The sequence below is a fragment of the Schistocerca serialis genome, unplaced genomic scaffold (genome assembly GCF_023864345.2).
Source record: "Schistocerca serialis cubense isolate TAMUIC-IGC-003099 unplaced genomic scaffold, iqSchSeri2.2 HiC_scaffold_1212, whole genome shotgun sequence".
NCBI lineage: Eukaryota > Metazoa > Arthropoda > Insecta > Orthoptera > Acrididae > Schistocerca > Schistocerca serialis.
This window is the reverse complement of record NW_026047417.1, coordinates 60001-65000: the sequence shown is the minus strand read 5'-3', so window position 1 is coordinate 65000 and position 5000 is coordinate 60001. Positions and strand designations below refer to the sequence as shown.

The 5000-nt window shown below is 51.6% G+C and overlaps 1 non-coding gene across 1 annotated transcript in view; it reads left to right on the top strand.

The window, feature by feature from the left end:
* The first annotated feature begins 3759 nt into the window (after positions 1-3759).
* LOC126435592 (small subunit ribosomal RNA) overlaps positions 3760-5000 on the top strand; it is a 1909-nt gene continuing 668 nt past the window's right edge. Inside the window, exon 1 of the ribosomal RNA XR_007580051.1 lies at positions 3760-5000. This exon is cut by the window's right edge and continues 668 nt beyond it. This is a non-coding gene — a ribosomal RNA (small subunit ribosomal RNA).

Genomic DNA, 5000 nt, shown 5'->3' with positions numbered 1-5000 from the left:
ACCTAACCTACATTGCGCCTTAACCTAACCTACGTTGTACCTTAACCTACGTTGTACCTTAACCTAACCTACGTTGTACCTTAACCTAACCTACGTTGTACCTTAACCTAACCTACGTTGTACCTTAACCTAACCTACGTTGTGCCTTAACCTAACCTATGTTGTGCCTTAACCTAACCTATGTTGTGCCTTAACCTAACCTATGTTGTGCCTTAACCTAACCTATGTTGTGCCTTAACCTAACCTATGTTGTGCCTTAACCTAACCTATGTTGTGCCTTAACCTAACCTATGTTGTGCCTTAACCTAACCTATGTTGTGCCTTAACCTAACATATGTTGTGCCTTAACCTAACCTATGTTGTGCCTTAACCTAACCTACGTTGTGCCTTAACCTAACCTATGTTGTGCCTTAACCTAACCTATGTTGTGCCCTAACCTAACCTATGTTGTGCCTTAACCTAACCTATGTTGTGCCTTAACCTAACCTATGTTGTGCCTTAACCTAACCTATGTTGTGCCTTAACCTAACCTATGTTGTGCCTTAACCTAACCTATGTTGTGCCTTAACCTAACCCATGTTGTGCCTTAACCTAACCCATGTTGTGCCTTAACCTAACCCATGTTGTGCCTTAACCTAACCCATGTTGTGCCTTAACCTAACCCATGTTGTGCCTTAACCTAACCCATGTTGTGCCTTAACCTAACCCATGTTGTGCCTTAACCTAACCCATATTGTACCTTAACCTAACCCATATTGTACCTTAACCTAACCCATATTGTACCTTAACCTAACCCATATTGTACCTTAACCTAACCTAATTTGTGCCTCAACGTAACCTAATTTGTGCCTCAACGTAACCTAATTTGTGCCTCAACGTAACCTAATTTGTGCCTCAACGTAACCCATGTTGTGCCTCAACGTAACCCATGTTGTGCCTCAACGTAACCCATGTTGTGCCTCAACGTAACCCATGTTGTGCCTCAACGTAACCCATGTTGTGCCTCAACGTAACCCATGTTGTGCCTCAACGTAACCCATGTTGTGCCTCAACGTAACCCATGTTGTGCCTCAACGTAACCCATGTTGTGCCTCAACGTAACCCATGTTGTGCCTCAACGTAACCCATGTTGTGCCTCAACGTAACCCATGTTGTGCCTCAACGTAACCCATGTTGTGCCTCAACGTAACCCATGTTGTGCCTCAACGTAACCCATGTTGTGCCTCAACGTAACCCATGTTGTGCCTCAACGTAACCCATGTTGTGCCTCAACGTAACCCATGTTGTGCCTTAACGAAACCCATGTTGTGCCTTAACGTAACCCATGTTGTGCCTCAACGTAACCCATGTTGTGCCTCAACGTAACCCATGTTGTGCCTCAACGTAACCCATGTTGTGCCTCAACGTAACCCATGTTGTGCCTTAACGTAACCCATGTTGTGCCTTAACGTAACCCATGTTGTGCCTTAACGTAACCCATGTTGTGCCTTAACGTAACCCATGTTGTGCCTTAACGTAACCCATGTTGTGCCTTAACGTAACCCATGTTGTGCCTTAACGTAACCCATGTTGTGCCTTAACGTAACCCATGTTGTGCCTTAACGTAACCCATGTTGTGCCTTAACGTAACCCAATTTGTGCTTTAACGTAACCTAATTTGTGCTTTAACGTAACCTAATTTGTGCTTTAACGTAACCTAATTTGTGCTTTAACGTAACCTAATTTGTGCTTTAACGTAACCTAATTTGTGCTTTAACGTAACCTAATTTGTGCTTTAACGTAACCTAATTTGTGCTTTAACGTAACCTAATTTGTGCTTTAACGTAACCTAATTTGTGCTTTAACGTAACCTAATTTGTGCTTTAACGTAACCTAATTTGTGCTTTAACGTAACCCATGTTGTGCCTTAACCTAACCTATATTGCGCCTTAACCTGACGCACGTTGTCGCTGAACCTGCTCTGTAATTGTTATGCAACTCGTTAAATTAGTGTAGTGTTGCCTAACCGCAACCCTCGCAATATAGTTCGCTATTCGCACTGCCCGGTCCCCTGTGTATCGCGTCATGTTAAACACCTTGCAGGTGTTGCTGACTTTCCACATGCTCCTGCTATACACTGTAATGTGGATAGCAGCAGGACGTACATGCCCCCACCCCTTCCCCCCTGCCTTCGCAAGCTGGTCGTTGAGAAGTTTGCATGTTCAATGCCCTTCGCATGCCGACGTACTCAGCCTACGTTGTGGTACGGCCTGTCACCTGTCCGCCGATGTACGCAAAACCCACAAACTGTACTGCACATTGGTCCGTATGTACTGAATGATACATCGTGGCACATGTGTGACCGTACGACGACTGCGCCTAGCAACGGCAGACCATACAGTCCAAATATTGTGCACGCAGCTACGTGTCGTCTCCCTATAAGAGCTGGATTGCAGTGTGGTACGCCATTCAGACGTGTGGGAGGAACGGACGCCCTGGATGGCGATCAGCATGAGCAGTCTGTTGATGTAGTGGAGCGTGTATTCGGACGTAGTCGTCTCTTCTCACACACCGTGATAGCATGTTGCACCGCGTTCCACATCTGCGACATCCTGCAGAGGCCGGCTGACAGTCGTTCGCGCAATGGACACCGCATACGTACGGGGGCTACCTTCCACGTGTTCTCGAGGCGTGCACATGTTGTTGCGTCTATGTGGGCAGACGTAGTGTGTTGTGACACCTGACACAGGCATGCAATACTCGTTGCAAATGGCGATGGACGTCTACGTTTGCTGGTGACGTTACGCAAATGAACAACAGGTAACCCGTTGTGGTGCGGTTGTTCTCGCTAGAGGTGAATCAGTGTTGGCGACGATCGGTCGAGCTATTAACCGGTTGTTTCAGGGATACCCACCATGCCCACGAACGTGAAAGGGGACCCACCATGCCCACGAACGTGAAAGGGGATCTGGGTGTGAGGCGATACGCGGCGGTGGCTGGGTGGGACCGTCCCCGGCCGGTGAGGGGGGGCCGCCCGGCGTGCTGGCAGCGCGGTGCGTGGGCGCACGCGCTACAGCCGGCTGGTGGGGGCGGCCAGTGGCAGGCGCGCCGGCCGACGGACGCGGCAGGCGGCGCAGCTGCGCGCCGGCGCCCCCTGCTCGCGGCGCCTTGCGGCCAAAGCAGGTCCTCGCGGGCCCGGTGCGAAGCGCGGTGGCCATCTGCAGTGTGCTGGTCCGATTGAGGACTGTGTGCGCTGAGGATGCGCCGCCGCCCGGCGCTCGGCGCCGCGACGCCGTCTGCTGCTCGGTCGCCCCAGCGGTTCTCGCAGGTGGTTTGTATCGCAGCTGTGCGGACGTGTTGGCGCGTGCGCTGTGCTGGGAGAGTTCGCTTCGGCACCCAAGTGGGGCTTTTGTCCTTCTGTGGCGCTGGCGTTGGAGCTGCCGGTCACCGTAGGTGGCGCGTGTTGTCTCCCGCCGGCAATACCACGACAGCACGCTCCCGGGCCTCTGTCGGCAGCGGCAAGCTCAGTTGGGAGCACGGGTGGTCGCACCTAAAGCGTCTACTCGCCTAACTCCGGGCGATTGCGCCTCTCTCGAACCCGACCAAGTACTTAGGACGGCGCTGCGCGCCGCCGGGACCTGAGAGGGTTTCGAGGTGTGTTGTGCAGGGGAGCTCAGCCTCCTCCTGTTTGCAGAATAATTGAGCGGACGCTTGCGTGTTCGCGCGGGCCCCCGGGACACACTCCCGGGCGGCCGGCTGCTCAGCTCTAGTTGACGCAGCTCCCTGGTTGATCCTGCCAGTAGTCATATGCTTGTCTCAAAGATTAAGCCATGCATGTCTCAGTACAAGCCGCATTAAGGTGAAACCGCGAATGGCTCATTAAATCAGTTATGGTTCCTTAGATCGTACCCACGTTACTTGGATAACTGTGGTAATTCTAGAGCTAATACATGCAAACAGAGTCCCGACCAGAGATGGAAGGGACGCTTTTATTAGATCAAAACCAATCGGTCGGCTCGTCCGGTCCGTTTGCCTTGGTGACTCTGAATAACTTTGGGCTGATCGCACGGTCCTCGTACCGGCGACGCATCTTTCAAATGTCTGCCTTATCAACTGTCGATGGTAGGTTCTGCGCCTACCATGGTTGTAACGGGTAACGGGGAATCAGGGTTCGATTCCGGAGAGGGAGCCTGAGAAACGGCTACCACATCCAAGGAAGGCAGCAGGCGCGCAAATTACCCACTCCCGGCACGGGGAGGTAGTGACGAAAAATAACGATACGGGACTCATCCGAGGCCCCGTAATCGGAATGAGTACACTTTAAATCCTTTAACGAGTATCTATTGGAGGGCAAGTCTGGTGCCAGCAGCCGCGGTAATTCCAGCTCCAATAGCGTATATTAAAGTTGTTGCGGTTAAAAAGCTCGTAGTTGGATTTGTGTCCCACGCTGTTGGTTCACCGCCCGTCGGTGTTTAACTGGCATGTATCGTGGGACGTCCTGCCGGTGGGGCGAGCCGAAGGCGTGCGACCGCCTCGTGCGTGCTCGTGCGTCCCGAGGCGGACCCCGTTGAAATCCTACCAGGGTGCTCTTTATTGAGTGTCTCGGTGGGCCGGCACGTTTACTTTGAACAAATTAGAGTGCTTAAAGCAGGCAAGCCCGCCTGAATACTGTGTGCATGGAATAATGGAATAGGACCTCGGTTCTATTTTGTTGGTTTTCGGAACCCGAGGTAATGATTAATAGGGACAGGCGGGGGCATTCGTATTGCGACGTTAGAGGTGAAATTCTTGGATCGTCGCAAGACGAACAGAAGCGAAAGCATTTGCCAAGTATGTTTTCATTAATCAAGAACGAAAGTTAGAGGTTCGAAGGCGATCAGATACCGCCCTAGTTCTAACCATAAACGATGCCAGCCAGCGATCCGCCGCAGTTCCTCCGATGACTCGGCGGGCAGCCTCCGGGAAACCAAAGCTTTTGGGTTCCGGGGGAAGTATGGTTGCAAAGCTGAAACTTAAAGGAA